Source organism: Scleropages formosus, chromosome 1 (assembly GCF_900964775.1).
Source record: "Scleropages formosus chromosome 1, fSclFor1.1, whole genome shotgun sequence".
NCBI classification, from domain to species: domain Eukaryota; kingdom Metazoa; phylum Chordata; class Actinopteri; order Osteoglossiformes; family Osteoglossidae; genus Scleropages; species Scleropages formosus.
Window position 1 is genome coordinate 19011933 of NC_041806.1, and position 21438 is coordinate 19033370.

General features: G+C 42.0%; 1 protein-coding gene across 3 annotated transcripts in view; it reads left to right on the forward strand.

The window, feature by feature from the left end:
• The first annotated feature begins 7694 nt into the window (after positions 1-7694).
• Positions 7695-21438, forward strand: part of LOC108922326 (microtubule-associated protein 2-like) — a 72312-nt gene continuing 58568 nt past the window's right edge. For 2 of the 3 annotated variants that reach the window (XM_029255944.1, XM_018732400.2), the window contains exon 1: positions 7695-7756. The gene's annotated coding sequence lies outside the window, so the exon portion shown is untranslated. The remainder of the gene's footprint in view (positions 7757-21438) is intronic. The other variant, XM_029255945.1, reaches the window with a different exon arrangement.

Genomic DNA, 21438 nt, shown 5'->3' on the forward strand with positions numbered 1-21438 from the left:
GAGACTAAGGAGGAGGGAGACGGGAGTAGGAAGGGATGGCAGGATCGGGAAGGAGTGAAGGCAATACTGGTAGGTCGCAGGTCACAAGGCTGAACAAGGTTCCGCATCAGCTCCTGGTCTGATGCTGCCTTAAATGCGATGGTCTCTGTCGCACCCCGGGTGCTCTGTGTTGGCTTGATGGCATGGGCGTGGCATTATTAAAAAAGTAAAACCACACACACACACACTTTCAGAACCGCTTGTCCCAGATGGGGTCGCCGGGGACCGGAGCCTACCCGGCAACACAGGGCGTAAGGCCGGAGGGGGATACCCAGGACAGGACGCCAGTCCGTCACAAGGCACCCCAAGCGGGACTCAAACCCCAGACCCACCGGAGAGCAGGACCCAGTCCAACCCACTGTGCCACCGCACCCCCGAAGTAAAACCAATAAAACAATAAAATAAGAATGAAACCAAGCATTTTTTTTGTTTATTTATTAATTTATTATTTATTATTAACATTCCACACAGTCTGCATGTTCTGAGGTGGATTCAAACCTTTTTCCAAACAGTCCAGACGCTACCTCCTGCCATACATAACTGGCAGAGGGTTATCTACAGTTCATTCACCTTCTTTTTGTTTCTGTCACACCTTCTCCATTCTTTTGGAGAAATTAAGGCAGCACTTACACATTCGTTGTGTGTAAGTACATCAAATGATGCCTTGGTATACAGTTTTTCTTTTAAGAGCTACTCTGACAGGAAATTCACCGGAAATTGCTTTTCATTTTTAAAACAGAAAGGCATGCTTTACAATTAAAATACTGAAAGAAAAAATCCTTAAATTTAATCCGTATTTTATCCTTCATTGTTTGTTTTGCAGTGGGATGAATTTTCTTTCATCTCACGGAGGGGTAATTCAGTTTTTCTTTTGATGCAAACATTGCAGAATATGCACCTCTAATTGCGTATAATTAAAATTTAAAAAGAAGGCAAAGTCTTGATTACATTTCTGCCAAGACTTCAGGTAATGCTGTAAATTGCTTTCAAATGTTGCTGTACTTTGAGTCATACAGTATTTCTACATAATGTTACAGCTAATGCCCTAACACCCACTCAAAGATAATTGTATATTGCCCTTGCCAATGCTACAAATTGAAGGAGAGGGAACAAGCAGTTTCTGTACTTTCTTATTATCTTCATGTTTTTCAACCCATTTACAGATAAGTTATGTAAAAACATTTACTATGTAACAGTAAAAAAGAAGAGAAAATAAAGTGATTACATTTGTAGCACATTCTTTTCAGGAAAGTGATGTGGAGGTGTCATTGTAGCAAGACTTATTTTTACATGATTTTCCAAAGGAAAACAGCAATATTATTTTGAACTGCAACTATGATTTTACTACCAACTGGCTCACAGACACTGTCTCTCACACAAACGCACAATTAAATTAATTTTACTGCTTAATGGAGAAGCACTTTAAAATATGAAGTGACTTGCTCAAAGAGCTCTTCCAGAAGGTGTGTGGCATGGAGTCCTAAAAGGAAATTAAATTAAAGTCCACACAACCCATATCAGTTGCCCTGCATGAAATGAGGTTCTGCCAAATACACCAGAGGTATTTATCTCCTTATTTTCTGTCATTTTCAGAAAGAAAAACACACTTCACAGCAGTCTCGTTGGTCTGTACCCATGCTGTTTATGACTTTTTGTACATATACATTTTGTTCTTTTCATGAGGTATCTTGAGAGAATTCAGTTAAACACACACACACACTTTCTGAAACCGCTTGGCCCATGCGGGGTCGCAGGGAGCCGGAGCCTAACCTGGTAACACAGGGTGTAAGGCTGGAGATGGAGGGGACTCACCCAGGAGAGGATACCAGTCCATCACTAGGCACCCTAAGCGGGACTTGAGCCCCAGACCCACAGGAGAGCAGGACCCAATCAAACCCACTGCACCACTGTGCCACCCCGCCCCCCACACTTCAGTTACTATATTTCTTTATGAGAGGTTATTGCAGCAAGGTTCCTAGAAGGACTTGAACTTTCAGCTTTCGGGTATTCAGTGGTTTTCTTATGTAATTGGCCACTTGGTCGGTGTTTTTGTTTGCGCGTCTAAAGATGATCACGCGTGTTGAACCACTCTCGTGAATTTTTGTTGTGAAATGTGTCAGCAGATAATGTAAAAAACTGAACTGATGGGAAATAATGAAAAGCAATATGTAATATACACTGAAATAGCTTGTTTCAACAGTGCTACAGGAAGCTTTTTTTAATGCAAAAACATTTCACTCAAATGGTTGGATCTGACTGATTCAGAGGACACAGAAGTACAGATAGTAAAAAAGGAAAATGTTCCTGGTTGTAGATGGCTAAGCTTCTTTATAAATTAAGCCTGCGTACATTTAGAGCACAGGGAGCCTGAGTCTGCAATTAGACGTGTATTTCCTTTTGAGCCTAACAGAGCAGATTATTCTAATGGATGGCTACAAGAAACCTATGCAGCCAGATGTCATTTAGATTTTTCCATTTATCTGATGCTTTTATCTAAAGCAACTTATTCTCATAAGCTACTTAGAGTACAGCTACAGCCGGGTAACTTAAACCCCAAAAATTCAAGGGTAAATACTGTGTTCAGGGGTGCAAAAGCAAAAGGTGGAATTTGGGACCCAGGCCATCCAAGAAGAAGATAGCATTAAAACCACAGTGACACCTGCTGGTCAATATAAAAAGTGATAAAGACAAACAAAGACAGATGAAAAGGATGGACCATACTTTTCAATCTGTCTATTAAAGAATTATGCCAGTATTATTACAGCTATATTTTAATTTGAAAATAATTAAGTAAAAAAAGACAATTGTGTAGCACTCAGCCAAATTATGAAATGTTATTTCAGAATATTGCATTTATATAATATTGAGCTGACACATTTCTCCACACACACTGTTTGAACTGCTTATCCTATACAGGGTCACAGAGCCTAACCCGGCAACACAGGGCATAAGGAGGGGACACTAGTCCATCACAAGGACTAGTGGGACTAGTTCAAGCAGGACTCGAACCCCGGACCCACCGGAGAGGAGGATCCGGTCCAACCCACTGCACCACTGCACCCTTCTCCTATTTTACCATCATGTATTAATTTACTTTAGTCTTGAATGTGTATGTCAATCTGCTTGCTTTGATAGTTTTTATTCTATTTCTGTTTTATGTTACCAAAATTCGCAAGAAACTTGTTTGTATGATATTTCTTACTTGATGAGTTAACATGCAGCTAATGCCACTTGATGAAAAACTCGGGCAAAACTTCCAAATATCAATGAGAATAAACAATACAAGAAACATAGAACATTGCGGGTAAATTGAACCACCATCGATTGTACAGATATGAATAGTTATGTATTGCTAGCTATTGTTTATGATGCAAATTAACTTTAAAATAAAACTTACTAGCATTACATAATGTGACTGATTTTACGGATTTCAACTCTCGCCCTGTAAGCACAAATCGCTGAATTTAAGGTTTGTTTGACATGAACAGGTTACTCATAATCTCTAATAAGAGAATTATAAAAGATGGGTATTTAAATAAAAGGGTTGCTTTATAGAAAAATACACACACATATTTTCTGAACCGCTTGTCCCATACGGGGTCGCGGGGAACCGGAGCCTAACCCGGCAACTCAGGGAGTAAGGCTGGAGGGGGAGGGGACACACCCAGGACGGGACGCCAGTCCGTCACAAGGCAACCCAAGTGGGACTCAAACCCCAGACCCACCAGAGAGCAGGACGCAGTCCAACCCACTGCACCACCGCACCCCCCTATAGAAAAATAAATTCACAGTTTTTGTGACTGATGCTACATGTGTGCTAGAACTATCTTTGGCAGTATATGCGGAGAAAAAGTAGTACAGACTGTTTCTTCTTTCTTTCTTTCTTTCTTTCTTTCTTTTTCTTTCTAAGTTGAACATTTTGCTAATTACTACATTATCTGTAATCCTATCTAAAAATATCATGCAAAAGGCCAATCTGTGCGTTGCCAAGCAGCTTTCAAATAAGGAAAATTTCACCATTTGTGGTGAGTTAACTTGGGTGAATCTGACAGCATCACCAAAAACATTTGGGAGGTGACAGACATCAAAATCTATCATTTACATTTACTTCTCAGGTCTTACCTTCTTAAAACACACACACACACACACACACTGAAACCACTTGTCCCAAGCAGGGTCATGGCCAGCCAGAGCCTAACCAGGCATACAGCTGGGGGGGAGGAATGCACCCAGGGAGGGACATCAGTCCATCACAAGGCACCCCAAGAGGGACGCGAACCCCAGACCCACCAGAGAGCAGGACCTGGTCAAACCTTCTGCGCCACCACACCCCCTTACTTTCTTAAAACACCAGTTAATTAATTTCTAAAGATTTTAATTTTTTGGTCAATGTCCACCTATTCATGGATCTGTAAAAAATGCTTTAACTATCTTTTGTTGCAACTCTAGATGACATCTTTACTGTCGATTCTTCGTGCATTATACAGTATGTTGCTAGGTTAATTGACACAATATTAGATATCTGTGGCTTTTGCTTCAGCTTCATGAAATATTCCAGTGTAAGTTTGCTTTCGATCATTATTTTTAACTGTAACGCTCTGCTGCTGACATGCAAAGGAACTAGCAATTTATCTGTCACCTGAATTCCTCGATCTTGACTGTCCTCGCCATGTACTACTCCCACAAATATTTCTCCAGTATTTTCTCCTGCACTGTGTGCATACATTCTCTTAAGCTTCCATCTTTGAAAAACGCACTCTCGCAAATTGATTTTTCCTTTTACATTTTGGACATTTTCCCATGAGCAGGAAATTGCTAAACTGGGTGTTTCTTTCAACAAGAGCTTGTCCACTTTTTTTTAGAATCCTTTACTTTAGAAACATGTCCTACCAACACTTTAGCAGGCCATGGCTCAGCTTCAAGCAAACCTTCCTCAGATGGTTGGTATGCTTTCTTGATCTGCTTGCTAGCTTTACTAATCTGTATTACAACATCTGGATCTACTGCTATCAGCATCTTTCATGTAGCTTTTTAATTATACACAGTGAACACTATCTGGTCTTAGAAGCCTGCATATCTCCACAATTACATGACTGCAGTTTTAATCTTATGTCCATTTCATATGAATGTAAGGAAAACCTTTTGCACAGCCAGTTTGAAGCTCTGACTGCTTTCAGGTAAAAGGAAAATTCTCCACTTGCTATCCACATTCTGTTTGAATCTGATGAATTCTAAGGGCATCATTTCTGTGATGGCACTGCCGACTTTCCTGTTCTGCTGCCTCACATCCTTGTTAATCTAATACTTCTGATACCACATTACACTATGTTGTGGCTATTAATTATGATTGCAGATGGAAGTTGTAAGACCCTCCTTAAATGTAAAGGTTCTGAGTGAGAGGGGAGGTCATTCCACCACATTAGAGCCAAAACCGAAAACCTTTGTGCTTCTGATTTTGGACCTTTTGTGCATATGACCACCAAGCAGGCAACCTCTATTTTTAGTGAATGTAAGTGCTGTGTTTTGTGATGTGTTCTGTGTTTTATGTTAGGTGTAGGGTTTTCATATTTCTTTATTTAATTGCACACTTTTATCATTTCTAGCACTCATTGCACTTCTAAGTAGTTACTTGAATGACTGCTTGTGTTGAATGCTTGTATTAATTTACTTATTGTCATTGTTGTTTATTTTATAGATTAGTGTAGTGTAGATTAGTTTATTGTGCGAGGGTGTTTATTAATTTTCTTAATTGTGTTCCTATGTTTGGTGAAATGTATTTCTATCAGTCACCTGTTTTGCTAAAATATTGATAGGGTAGACGTGTTGTGAAAAGGAAAATACCCAAGAACAGTAAATAAGGTGTATGGTAACACCAAGGCCAAGGGACCGCCCCTCTTGGTGGATTTGCCGGGTAAGTTCTTATTAATTATTTATGGTTATTAGCCTTGGGGTATGTCTTTTACTGTCTTAAAGGTCCTTATTAGTTGGTTTTACTGCTTGTTTTGTTTTATTTTTTGATTTCATTATGGGCATGACAGTTTCTTAGGAATTATTTATTGAATAAAGATTTTAATCATCGGAAATGATGAATGGAGACATTTTTGCCTGTCGAGTCGTTACAGCCCACCAGGCTCACGAGGGACGGTGCACGCCACTGCCAAGTGCAATGCTGAAAAGGACTCCCTCTCTAAAGGACCCATTACTTCCCCTCTTTTTCCTAGGGCTGCCCGCTGTTTCAGTGTTGCTTGAAATTCATGCTTTGCCGGGCTTTGCTGTTACTGTTGTGGTTCTTTTATTTGCAACTGTTGACTTGTATATTTGCAAAGTGTTTCTCTTCCTTAATTGGAGTTAAAGGACAGTTTTGTTTGGAAAAGCTCTTGCATTCTCAACACGCAATAGTTTTTCACATGTAGTGACGTTTTCTAATATGTATTTGTGGTGTTGTACGAATGTGTTGTTTAAGTGTCATTTATTAATCATGACAGAGTAACATTGCAGCATGGAATGAAATTCAACATAAGGCTTTGGGTGTTCGGGGGTTGTCTTTCATTCTGTTTTTCTTTTAAGCACTTGACTTGTAAAGTTTTCTCGTTTTAACGTCCCGACTCGGTCTGTGTACGTTGCGTTCACTCGTTTTATATGATTCGAAATTGAAAAACAAAACGTGAATTACGACACTTTCATTCGGTTTCTGTTTTAAAAATGAAACACAAATTATGAATTAACTAGGCTTTAAACCCATTTTTGCTCAAAATGTAAGATGTTTAAAATATGCCTCATTTATAGTTTCTTGCTGTCATATTTTCTGACTTTGAGTTATTTCGTTTTGTGGTATTCTTGAATACCCCTCTTTATACACACACACACACACACACACACACATTTTCAGAACCGCTTGTCCCATACGGTGTTGCGGGGAACCGGAGCCTACCCGGTAACACAGGGCGTAAGGCCGGAGGGGGAGGGGACACACCCAGGACGGGACGCCAGTCCGTCGCAAGGCACCCCAAGCGGGACTTGAACCCCAGACCCACCGGAGAGCAGGACTGTGGTTCAACCCACTGCACCACCGCACCCCCCTGTACCCCTCTTTATATTAAATAGAAAAAGAAAAAACGGTGCCGGCACAATGTCTGTGTGAGGAGTCTTGAGTACCGTAAGAACCCTATAATCCTGTTGCTGGCAGCCACACACATACACTGTCTACAACCGCTTGTCCCAAGCACGGTCATACGAGCCGGAGCCTAGCCCGGCAACAGCAGGCGCAGGGCCGACGGGGGAGAGGACACAGCCCGGACGGGACGCCATTCCGCCGGAAGGCACCTTAAGCAGGCCTCGAACCCAAGACCCACCACAGATTAGGCCCCGGCCAAACCCGCTGCGTCACCGCGCCCCCCGAAGGCAGCTACCGGAACACTAAATAAATCATTATATTCTACACAATTCTGGTTTTCCTTATTTTAGAATGGGTGTGGGATATTTTATCTGCTGTTTTTGAAGTGTTTCAAAGTCAGAAAGACACTCAAAAAGCTGTGTGAGATTTTTTTCCAGGCAATTCTACGAGATAATTTTACTGCGCTTTGTTTCTGCTTATTACGGCCAGACGGTGTCTATGGGGTGCGGGGAGCTATGTGGGAGGGGTTTAGGGGCTCAGTGTTCTCCGGCTTCACACTTCAGGCGAGGGGTGTTTCTCGTACAGACTGCGTAAGTCTCAAAGGTATGGCAAAGCTATTTCATTTAAAGCACAGCATAAGAAATGAGCACTCACTCTCACATCCTTATTGTGTATTTACATTTAGCTAGTGAGCTCATTCGCTTTCAACAAAGTTTTGAACTAGGATAGGATGTGATCTGAATTGCAAGAAGATGCGGGGACGTTTGGTATTAATAAATTGTTATTCAGTTGCTCGCAGTGAGCTGATCATACACTGTTCACATAGTTATGTTTAATTATCTGGTGATATGATAAATGTTTGCGATGTAACTGTGTTTTTTGCCATCCGGCGTCTGTAGCACGACTTGAATGAAAACTAATTATTAATATGCAGACTGTGAACGCGCCCTTCGCATGTCGTGGATGTAGGTATACATTTTAATTTTATTACTTACTGCGTCTACATTTTTATTTTTCACATGCAACTGGTGGCATAAGACTGACAGCAGTGACTGTATGCCTTTAATTCTGTCCCGGATTAGCTGCGACTGCAGATTATGTCGCGCGACCTACGCGCGATGTCATTTCGGAGACTGCGGTGAGCCCGCGGATGCGGCGCGCGCGCTCGCGTCCTCCAGACTCGCGGCGCTCAGACGAACTGAATATTGCTCAGGTTGGGGTGCATAATCAAATGTCCGAGAAACTGTACAGATTTATTTATTTCTTGAAAAGATTTTGTTGGTTTGTGAACAGAGAACCATTACATGATGATAAATGAAATGAACCAGTTACCGTTGCACAAATCATCATGTGATATATATCCGATGATAAAATGAAACATCTGGATGGAACGAACGGGGTTGAACCAGATAAATGAGAAACGTTAACAATAAGTGAGTGGTGAACGAAATAAGTGAAAATCAGTGCGCTGGAAACTCCGTGCCGTGTGTACGGAGCCGTGTATCAGGAACCTGCTGCAATGCGCACTCATCCCCCAGCCCCCGCCTCCCTTAAAACGTGCTCCTCTTCCCCGGCTCCATAGCTGGTGGGAGCCACACCGCGAACACGCGCTCCCAGCCGCGCGCTCTTGCTGTTCGTGAATGCGCGGGCACGCGGTGATAGATTGGTGCCTTGATGGGCACAGCTCGCGGAGCAAAGCTTTTCGGTGGGGTTGACGGGGGTTCACCTCTGGCTACAACGAATGTGTACGCGACCCAGCAGCCGCCACCCTTGTCGTTATAGCGCCCGTGCCATTCTGTTTTCATTGTGCACCAACGCGGCTTTGTTCCCCCAACATACGAACAGATTAAATAAATCCAAGCAAGACATCCTTTTTCGCATCGATTCATCATGTCATTCCCTCTGAGACTCATATTGCTACTAAAAATGTGAGATACAAGATGTTTGTAAATAGCCCTCTAATTAGAATTAAATTATTAATATATTAATACATGATTAGTATAATATGTAAGGGAGGTGGTACCAGGGGACGGTTGGTAGTGTAGTGGTTACAGCTTCTGCACCTAAACCTCACAGGTTTGAGTCCCACCTCCAGCTGTACTTCTCTTCAAGGTACTTTCCTTAAATTGCTCCAGTAAAATTACACAGAATTATTTTACCCATTTACATAACTAAGCGCCTCATCATTAAAAGTCACTTTGGAGAAAAGTGTCAGCTGAATGTAAAGCTGCGCTTTTATTGTACATTAAAGTGCCACATTTTGCAGTGCTGCTGCCTCACAACACTGACGCTGCTCAAGCACGGGTTCAGATTCAGCTCATTCTGTATAATGTTTAACCTGTATTGTCTGCAGTCCAAAAGATGTGTTTCAGTTGGTTTGGAGACCGAATTTATCATCTGGGAGAGGCTCTGAACCTCAGTGGCCTTGACTGTATCAACAGATGGGGCTTTCAGATCCTTTGTAGCAATATGAGTGCCGTGCTGCACCTGCTTTGCCTGAACTTCCATAAGTCTGAAAATTGCTTTAAAACATGGAGTGTTGCAGCTCTGTATTAGAATATTAAGGGTCATTTTGTTGGGTGCAGAAGAGATCTGTTTTCCCCTTGTAAAGATGTCACTGGCTGAAAGAAACGCTTTGATGAATCAGTGAGATAACTGCAGGAAATCACTTGAAGGAGAATTCCTTCAGACCCCATTCAGATGTTCGGATCCCTCCCCCATAGGACCCTTGACCGCTTCCGGTTATCTCGGGGTAATGAGCCAAAAATCAGACCTAACGGAGTACTGTTCTAAATAGGTATTTTCATAGGAATCACCAGATGCCGCTCTTAAAAACATCTTTTTTTCTTTAAAGGATTACTTCAAGTTCTGCCGATGGATTATAAAATGTTTAAAAAAAATACGTGCAAGATACTCTGAAGGAAAGGCAGAAAAGCAAGAAAGAGATTCTTAAGGATATTTCTTGATAGCAAGATGCTATTATTTAAACTTGTAATATTACCCCTGCATTTTACGTTTGTTCAAGGTTAAAATTTTACCAAGGTTCAATGTTGACAATTTTCACTCAATAAAATAAGACTATTAAATTAACAGGTCCCTTGATTTAAGTGCATAGTTTTTAATAGAGTTTCTTTAAGTGAACAGTCTGAGGTCTTTATTCCATTTCTGAAGCTTTTTGTCTTAATTCCCCAAAGATGTGTTCTGTCCCTGGAAAAAAAAAAAAAAAAAAAAAACTTTTGTTGGTGGAAAATTAGCTAAATATTTATATCCATCCAAAGTTCTTTGGAGCATAGATGAAAGACATGGGTGTGACTATATGACACAGACCATCAAATTACAGGTTTTAAACTCATTTGTACCAGTAAAGGACCCGTGATTACGGGACTGTGGGCCCGGACCAAACGAGTTTTGACAAAGTACATTAGGGAAGCTGGAAGTCTGTGTGGACTTTTCCAGACCCTCATGAGAGGAAGGCGATTACATCGCTGTCAGTTGAAGCTGCTATAATCATAAGGATAGTAATTGTTGGTGACCTTAATCACAACATTGAAGGCAAGGCTTTGCAAATCTGCACTGCGACCGCTGTTTCGATTTAGGTGGAGAAAATCCTCTTTTGGAACGACTTGTTCGGTGTCGGCCGTATTTTCTGGCTTATCAAAAATTGTTTATCGGGCCGGTGTCCCTAAAACAAGCCCGGACAACTTTTTTTTGTGTCTTTTAATAAGGTTGTGAATCTGATGAAAGTGTGATGGTACTTGTGGAAAAGTCACTGTGATGAAGCATCTTTCTCTAGCTACAGCAAGGTATGCCAATTCCCATTATCTGGCCCTAATTTGTTCTGATTATTGAAAAACCTGGATAATGAAATTATTACATTATTTCTTATTCGGAAAAGTTTTGGTTTGTTCCAAACTCATTTCAAGTTTGCCCCAATTTAATATTTTAATGCAGCTGTAGTTTTTTGTAGCTTGTTCCCAGACAGTAATTAATTTTTTTCTTTGACAAAGCCATACTCTAAATAAATAACAGTTAAGTATAAAATTGTACATGTTAAGGTATGTCAAGTATGGTGACAGGAACAAAGTTGCAACGGTAGCTGTAATGTGCCATGTGAAGCACTGTGGAACACACACACATACACACACACACACACACACACACTGTCTGAACCGCTTGTCCCATACAGGGTCACAGGGAGCCGGAGCCCAACCCGGCAACAGAGGGCACAAGGCTGGAGGGGGAGGGGATACACCCAGGACAGGACACCAGTCTGTCACAACACACCCCAAGCAGGACTCGAACCCCAGACCAACCAGAGAGCAGGATCCAGTCCAACCCACTGCACCACTGTGCCCCCCATGGAACCAGCTTGTCTGCTAATGACATCAGAGTCCGAGGGCTCACTGTAGTCATTGATAAGCTATGCCCGTGATTCCCTCCGTTGCATTTCTCTTTCAGATTTTGATCGTCGGTTTAAATTACGTCTACTACACGCAGGCCTTTCTTAAACAGCTGACAAACTGTTAAAAATTAGTTGCCAAGAAACTTGCCCTCCGCAGACCAGCAAGAAAACTTGTAGCGCACCCACTTCAGCAGTAGCACCTCCTAGTGTGACAAGGAGAATGTTTTCCTAGAAAATACCCCAGAACGTTTTTGATGGTTTCTGTACGTTTCGGTCCATTTTTGAATGAACTTGCTGGTCTGGGAATGCATTATAATTTTTCTGATGAGAAGCAACAGGAATATCTTCTTAAGGCATTCTTCTTCTGGACATTTGTCCCAACAGATGGATTTCCAATAGAAACTGGTTTGCGATATCAGGGTGCAGTTTGTCGGTATTTAGGTATGAGATGTGTCTGTATTTCCAGGTATATGCATTATTATGAAAGCCTTTCTGTGATAAGTGATATTTATAGTAGATGTACCTTCTTACGTTTACACATGCTTTCTAAATAATGTAACGTGCTGGAGACTGTAAATATCAGCACTGAAGCTCTCATCGGCATAAAATGTTATCTTCGTATTAGTTCTACGAAGGGAGGGGCACGTAGGGTTGCGTTTTTGCTACTGCCTTGTACTTACGCCGAGTTCAAATCCCGCATCATGTTATGCTCTCCTTGAGCAAGGTTCTTACCCAAAATTACTTCAGTGAAAATTTTCCCTTTTGTATAAATAGGTAAATAAGTGTGAATAGCTTAACATTCTAAGTTGCTTCGGATGAATGTATCAGCTAAATAAATGAATGTCAGGAAAAAATAGATGTAATGTGTTGGCTTTATGTACTGTATGACTCAAAGGAAGTTGATGACGGGGCAAGTTTGTTTGAAGCATACTAGGTTATGATAAATGCGATATGTTTGTAGCAGCAGAAGAATGGATGTGTAAGAGGTTTACATATTTGTTGTTTTGACAGTGGAAGTGGTAAAACTAGCTGTGTAACTCTGAAAGTGAATTCAGCGGCAGCTTCCCTCGGTCCACACAGTTATGCAAATTTCTAGCACCGGGCAGTGTAGTGGGTGGATAGGACAATGATTTGGTGAGAAGAGGGACCACATTCACCATCTGCATCTGACAAGCTGCTCCTGCTTTCCGTGGTACACAGTCACCTCCCGTTGCAGGGTCCTATATGATTAACATATACAATATGTTACACAAGTAAAGCTGTTACAACAGATTATATGTATGTATATATAACTGTATATATGTGTGTGTATATGCGTGCATAATTAGCTACTTTTTAAACAAAAAGCAATTATTGGCATTTATGTTATGCGGACATTTTACGTCCACCGTGGAAAATGTCATTCTGTACGGTGGCATCACCGCTTGTATCAAACGTTTCGAAACTCTTGGTGCTGTCGATCTTGATTTTTATCTCCCGTTTACTAATGCGATCACACTTCGTACGTAACGGGATCAGCTGCGCCCACTCCTCACTTAACGGGGTTAATTTGTTACGTGAAATTGCCCTCCTATGATAATAATACTGGTATACTAGTACCACCTGGAGTATCAGACATTTCCGTGCGCATTGCTGCCTGTTTGTTGCATGGATGTCTGATCATCACTTATAACTCAGCCTCTCCAAAACAGAGATCCTTTACCTCCAAGCTGGCCTGTTTTCCTGTCACAATCTCTCAATCAGACTGGACAACTCACTCATTTTGCCTACCACCTCGGGTAAGAGTCTGGGAGTGATGATTGACTCAAGTCCATCTTTCTCTCAGCACATCGAAGCCACAACCTGGACCTGTAGATACATCCTGCATAACATCCACTGGATCCGTCCCTTACCTCACAACCGACTCAGCTCAACTACTTGTCCAGGCTATGGTGACATCCTGTCTGTCCTTCCTGCTACTGCCATAAGACCTGTACAGCTGATACAGAACGCTGCCATTCCCCGAGTAGTGTTTAACTTGCCGAAGCGTTCCCATGTATCTCCCCTATTCATTTCTCTGCACTGGCTTCCCATAGCTGCTTGGATCAAATTCAAGACCCTGGTTATGGCCTACAAATGCATCAACAGAACTACTCCCAGCTATTTACAAGACTTGGTCATTCGCTACACCCCAACCAGACTGCTACGCTCTTCCACATATACCCGCTTGGTGGTCCCACTCATGAAAGGTAAAGCGCGGAGGTTCTCAGTTCTGGCTCCATTGTAGTGGAATGACCCCCCCAACTTAGAACTGCTGAATCTTTGTCCACGTTTAAAAAGGGTCTGAAAACTCATCTCTAACGGACTCACTTTGCCCATGATCTCTTAAGTTCGTGTAAGGTATAAATGTTTATGCCTGTATGGTATAAATGTTCATGATCATGCTTGGATCAGTCCTTTACAGAGCCACTCCTGCAATGTAACATAAATGTATCTCAAAACAAAAAACCTACTAGGAAGGTGATTGGGAATCGTCGATATTCTGGTAAAGTTTTACGCAGCTACTTGTGTGATGAACATCGGTGCATATGGTGAAGGAAACTAATTGTGCTTAATCACACATCTGCAGGTATGTCTCTTTCTGCTAAGGTAATGCACATGTTGTATTTTCCGAGATGTACGTTGCTTTGGAGAAAAACGTCTGCTAAATGAAAAAATTTAAATGTAAACTACTGGTATGCATGAAGTACAACACAGTGTTGTTTATCAGTACTGCATAATATAGGCATCATCCCTGTGTTGCCACATACATGGTTAATGGATTCTTCTACAGTAGGCTTAACCATCTTTCTCAGCCCTGTGCAACATGTGTTTTTTCTTAATGAGGTGGGAATCTCATTAACCTCATGCATCTTTTCATTTACGTCACTACGTATTCCTGTTAATTGTCTGTTCGTTCTTGAACCGCAAAAAAACTTTACCTACGTAACTGCTTGTTTATTGTAGGATATATTGCATTGTGTGGAATAATGCACAAGCTGAAAAGTTCTGAGGGTTACATACAGAAATTCCACTTTCTTCCTTAGGGTCTCTGTGCCTCCATGGCAGAGCATTGGGACCGTGGATTGGTGGGGGAAGGGTTTGGGTTAACCATTACAGTCAGGACCTTATATGTGTCAGGGATATGAGAGTAATATGATTTCATGTGTATGGAGTCCTCAAGTATGAACTAAAGTGAAGTCTGCAAAATGAACATTTTAGGATATAGTAAAGTGATTTTTTTTTTGATGTAGGCCAGCAGGTAGCAGATCCACCGCCTTGTGCTTGTTTTTTTAACTAGTATCCAACTGATGCCTTTGTCCAGTGCTAGATACGCTGCAATAAAATCCCTAAAACCAACCAGAGCTTCCTAGTGTGTCACTCTGCCACCCACTTAGTGACAGCTAAATTAATAAATAATTATTTATAATAATATATAAAACGCTGCTTTACCCCTCTTAAGTAGATGATGCTGCCATGGGTGTTTGAGTTAATAAACGTGTTGGTCAGGAAATAAAAAAGTTGGCAGCTCTTGGAAATTAGAAGCTGGTAATGAAATGATAGCATTGCCATTTTTGTGTACAGTATGCTCTGATGAGGTGATGCATTGACAGCATTCGGTATTTCTTAAATTTTCATTTGGAGAGAGAAGATAATGTAGTTTTATACTATTTTTTTTGTCTTTTTTTACATTTACATTTATTCATTTAGCAGACGCTTCTCTCGAAAGCGACGTACATCTCAGAGAAATACAATTTGTGCGTTACATTAGGACATTTTTGTATTATTTTTAATTCATTTTTCAATTCTGGATTAATTTTTCAATTTTCAATTAATAATTCAATATTTCTAATTAATATACTTACATTATTTTTCTCAGTTACTCATTTCAAAAGATCAACCATAGCTATCCAACCCCCCTGTGAATCTGCCTGATTGAATGACAAAGTGGTGTCTGGAATATGATAACAGTATTATCAGTGTTGAGGATCCTTGTTACGTCGCTGACTCCCTCTCATCTAATCAATTCTGTCTCCAAACCTTCATCCAGAGGTTGGTGACAGCACCAGCACCTGCATCTCAGCACTGCTGTTGATCCTGTAGACTCCTCTGATGCCATCAGTATGTGCTTCCTTCCTGCATCATCCCTGACCCAACTTTGATCTTAACACTGCTGACTCAGGTGGACTTAGAAAATAACCCCACCCTCCCGCTGTTCTTCCCACACCTGCAGTTACACAACGTTGTTTTGTTCCTTCAGCGATTACGTAATGGACCTGTTGTTGTAAAACAAGTAAACAAACAGAGAAACGGCTGCAGATTCATGCCTTGCAACAGCTAATTTCTAGGAAGAACAGCTGAAGCTAGCCTGGGCAATGTTCCTGAGGATTTTTATGATGCATTGTTAATGCAGTAAAATACCAGTGGAATTCATTATGTGTTCAGCCCTAGTCATGTAATTTGAATTCAAAACAAAAATTTGTTAGATTTCAAGGCATCTTCACTTAGGGATGTTGATTCCTGACCTCAGCTTCTTTAAGTCAGGCCCTGTTAAAGCAGTTTTGAAGATTCGGTGCCCAGCCGCTTGAGCTCTTCAACACAGGTAAACTGATGTTGTTTACCTTTACTGTACCTTATCCAAATTTGTTTATAAGAACCAGTGTCTTCAAATACATAAACGTTGTTCACGGTCATTACATGGCATTGCTCTTGTAATGTTAGAAGAGCAATGCCATTGTCACTGACATTGCAAATCCCACTCATTCACTGGGTTTTTTAATTGCCTGTTTGCATCTGTTTGCAGTTGCCATGTTTATTCAGCTCACGTGTATGCTTGCTACCAGCTGCTTCCAGCTGCTCGACCGTCTTCCTCATCAAACACCAGGAAACCATACCTGTGGCATGGCTGCATACTCTGGCCTGCAAGAAGGAGTAAAGCCTCCTACAGTAAATATTACCCATCTTGAAATTATAGGCCACGTTCCATGTTTGCGGAGAGCATCGTGACAAGCTGTTCAAGGCGTTGTGCATGATGGTTCTTTAGAGATTCATTGCGGTGAACGTAGGATGCATTCAGCAGCAAATGAAATATACCTAGTCCCTTGAGCAGCAGCTGTGTTACACAGAGTCAGTGACCATTTATTTTTCACTTACGTTAAAACTATACAATGGATTTCTGCAGACATCTGTTCAGTAGCAGTGGTAGTAATACTAGTGGTTGTCATAAATATCTAATGTCCTAAGACACTGATGTTGTATTCTTTTAATGTAGCTACGAACCGGAAACTTCCCACGTGTGTACTTTATGATAAAAAATAGAAAACAAAGCACAAGAGCACAATACAAAACAAGTAAACACTACAAACGAGTAATTGTATCATGTGTTGTTATCCATCAGATGATTATGCCTTTACTTAAGCCATTAATACTCTGTATGCCACCTGGTTTTTTGTTTTTGCGTTAGCTGTCATCTTTCCCAGTGCAGCGTGTTGCCGTAGGTAGAATTTGAAAGCTAAACCAAATGAGAGAGAATGCAGTGGCACTCTAGAGGATAATCAATACTGTGATCCATCTTGTATGCATACAGCTTACACTTTGACCACTGCGAGCCAAGCCATCCATCAGCTTTCTTTCAGTGCTTTCTAGCCAGGGTGACATCACTTAAGATGACACAGTGTACTGTATGCTTTGCGTGAAGAATGTTTGTGGTACATTGCTGACGCTCTGAAGGGTCCCTGCATATCAGCAGCTGTAGTTGCAATAAGATGAAACAAAAAAGTTAACTCCATACACCACTACAAATCACATTGGCACTTGAACCCCCGGAGGTCTTTTTTCTCCTTCGACTTTCATTTGGGACTTTTTTGTGCTTTTCCTCAGTGACCAGTGGGCATGCTTATAGCTTTATAAAAGGAGTGCTAATGTATTACGCTAGTCTGTAGTCAACTGTCTTCTTTGTTTCCTTGCCTGATGTATTTGTTTCTTCACCCTATGCCTGTTTTCAAGCACTCTGTGTCATTGAGTGAGAAGAGCGCTTTATAAAAATAAATTGGATTGAATTTAGCAGTCTCTTTTCTCAAAATTATCCTTTTGGTGTATGTATTAATGGCATACAAGAACAATGAATACATAAGATAAAACATAGGTTATCAACATAGAGTTAGAACATATAGTAAATTAAGTGCAGCCTTGCTTCTTGTGGGGTTCCTAGGATACACTGGAAATAGATGAGTAAAAAACGCCTATGATTGTTTAGCCGCCATCTGTGCCTTGTAAATTCTTGAGAAGTCTCAAGGGCTGATTGTTTATGCTGCGCTGGCTCTTACATTTAATTTGAGTATAACATTTGCATTCACATTTATTAATTTAGCAGACAATTTTCTATAAAGCCATAGAAAGCTCAGAGAAAACAAAAGTGCATTTCAATGACAGAAGGAGAGATGCAGATCAGATAGGTAATTCTCCAAGTATAGCCAGTTAGTGTAATCCTGCCACATAACCAGCACACATTACATGGTTTAATGATAGATTGTTGGCATGGAGTATTTTTTTTTAAAAGTTAGATAAGAGAAAATAATATTGATTATAATATTATCTTAATCTTAGTAAGATGTATTCAAAATAAAATTGCCATATTATAAATTATATAATAAATTCATAGATACACAAGCTAATGTTAAGAAAATAGCTAATATGGATGGATCGATTGGTCGATGGATATACAGTGTTATGTATGCAGCATACAAAATCTGCTCCTGTTGCTAGCTGGGGAAATAGCTATAGACAGTCAGTCAGTTTTTACGAGAATTAAACATTTCCAGCTTGTTTGTCTCATGGCTGCATACGTGTAAATACATATATGCCCCTGGAAATTCTAGTAGGTCCTTGTTTTGCCTTCAGCCATTGATTCTGGCAAAACAAAAAAGCATAAAATGCAACCCAGGAGACTGTTGTGGATACACATAGAGCAGTTTTTATTTTCATTTTGTTTCTGTCTGTTCAGGGCCTCTGTGTTCCAGTTTGAGAAGCATGTGGTTGGTAACCATGGAGACTGACTCACTCCATGTGGCCATGGAAACAAAGCTTTTGTAGCCCCTTGGTGCACTACCCACCCCTCTCCATGACTGCCCAGTCTCCATGCATTAAGAGACAGCAAGCCATTCTGTACGAACTGAAAAATGAACTAGATATAAACACTGATGTATACATACACACACATTTTCTGAACCGCTTGTCCCATTCGGTGTCGCAGGGAGCCAGAGCCTAACCTGGCAACACAGGGCGTATGGCTGAAGGGGGAGGGGACACACCCAGGACAGGGCGCCAGTCTGTCGCAAGGCACCCCAAGCAGGACTCGAACCCCAGACTCACCAGAGAGCAGGACCCAGTCCAATCCACTGCGCCACCGCGCCCCCCATGTATATACACACACACACACATTTTCAGAACCGCGTGTCCCATATGGGGTCGCGGGGAACCGGAGCCTACCCGGCAGCACAGGGCGTAAGGCCGGAGGGGGAGGGGACACACCCAGGACGGGACACCAGTCCGTCGCAAGGCACCCCAAGCAAGACTCGAACCCCAGACCCACCGGAGAGCAGGACTGTGGTCCAACCCACTGCGCCACCGCACCCCCCCCCATGTATATATTTTAAGGTAAATATTTATCTTAAAGTTATGGTTTTTACAGAGAATTCCACAGACCTTTCGGAATTGCATACATACTTCTAAACATTCCTGGATGTAAATATTGAGAAAGAAAAGGTATAGTCATTACAAGATCATGGGATCACCAAATAAATTAGACAGCAATAAAGTTTGTGTAGTGGGGGTGCAGTGACGCAGCGGGCTTGGCCGGGTCCTGCTCTCTGGCGGGTCTGAGGTTTGAGTCCCGCTTGGGGTGCCTTGTGACGAACTGGCGTCCCGTCCTGGGTGTGTCCCCTCCCCTTCCAGGCTAGCGACGTGACCCTGTTTGGTATGAGCGGTTTCAGCCAATGTGCGTGTAAAGTTTGTGTATGATTTCTTAAAAATTATGAATAACTCCAGTTCTGTTAAGTACAACAGTGATATAACTTTGCCTTTTGGGAAAAAGCTGGTAATATACTCTGTCCTGGTTGTGAGAGTTTTGCATGTATTTATTTTGCTGATGTTTCTCCAAAGCAGCTTGCAATGTTAAGCTATTTATGACTGTTGACCCATTTATTCAGCAGGGTAACCTTTACTGGAGCAATTCCGGGAAGAACCTTGCTCAAGTATATGACAGCTGTAGGTGAGATTCAGCCCAGCAACATTTGGATCAGAAGACAGTAGCTCTGTCCTCTATACTATCAGCTGTCCCATTTTTCCTGCTTTTTGGTGTAACATGCGGTGTATTTTGCTTTTAGATAACCTGTGAATGGACCTTAACTGAGCTAAGTAGATGTAAAATCATGTTACTTTCAGGAGAGGAGTTTTGAGATGGGAGTTGTCTGTAATATTTATCACCAGTTATACACAGTCCATTGCTGAGAAAACTGTTGGTTATTCACACACACACACACACACACACACACACACACACACACACACACACACGTCTTAAGCGAGGTTGCGGCAAACTGGAGCCTAACCCAGCAACACAGGGTGCAAGGCTGAAGAGGGAGGACACACCCCGGATGGGACGCCAGCCCACCGCAAGGCACTCCAAGCAGGACTTGAACCCCAGACCCACCACAAAGCAGGCCCTGGCCAAACCCACTGCATCACCACACTCCCCGGTTGGTTATTTAATGTTCAAAAAAATCAAAAACCTTACAGTTTTACCATTTACACAGGACACACACACATTATCTGAACCACTTGTCCCATATGGGGTCGCGGGGAGCTGGAGCCTAACCCGGCAACACAGGGTGTAAGGGACACACCCAGGACGGGTCGCCAGTCAGCCACAAGGCGCCCCAAGTGGGCCTTGAACCCCAGACCAACAGGAGAGCAGGACCCAGTCCAACCCACTGCACCACCGCACCCCCCAACACAGGTCACATTGGAATGGATTTACGTGCTTATATATAAATATGCGTGTGTTCTACAATGTATCGTCACATCAGTTGTTCAGTTTGAAGAGAAAAATGGTTTTGTTCCCACAGTCCAAAGACATGCCGTAAAGCATTTTTTGTCTACGTTTTACAGTGGAGCTGTGATTGGACATGGGGCTGCCAGCATGTGTGTTTCTGGTGCTGTATATGCTGCTTCATTTTTAAAAAGCTGCCATGACCTTGTCAAGACCTCATCGCTGTCATCAAACACTTCACCAGGCAACACTGGGTAGCACTGTGGTTCTAGTTCGACAGCCCTTTACGCTGATGCTGCTGTAGTGTGACAACGTGAAGAGAATTCAGCACAGACTCCCTGTCAGCGTGTTCTGGGTCGGCGGAATCGGGGAACCGCTGATGCTGCTATAAAGCTAGGAACACACCATCTGCGTTTGAAGCGGAGCCGTTGAAAGAAAACTCCTAACTTGGCAGACATTTCCATGACCACCGACACGACACCTTTTGAAAGGAAACAATAAGAGGTGCTCAGATATGTGTTTTCTTGCTTGTATTAACTGATGTCTTTGCTGAAGACAATTAACAGAGTGAAAGTGGCAATGTTTCATAAAGCAACAGAGAAAAAGTATGCAGTCTTACCCTTTGCTGGGGGTGCAGTGGCATAGCAGGTTTGGCCTGTGCCTGCTTTCTGGTGGGTCTGGGGTTTGAGTCCCACTTGGGGTGCCTTGCGACGGACCGGCACTCCATCCTGGGTATGTCTCCTCCCCCATCAGCTCTACGCCCTGCATTCCCAGGTTAGGCTCCGGTTCGCTGCAACCCCGCTTGGGACAAGCAGT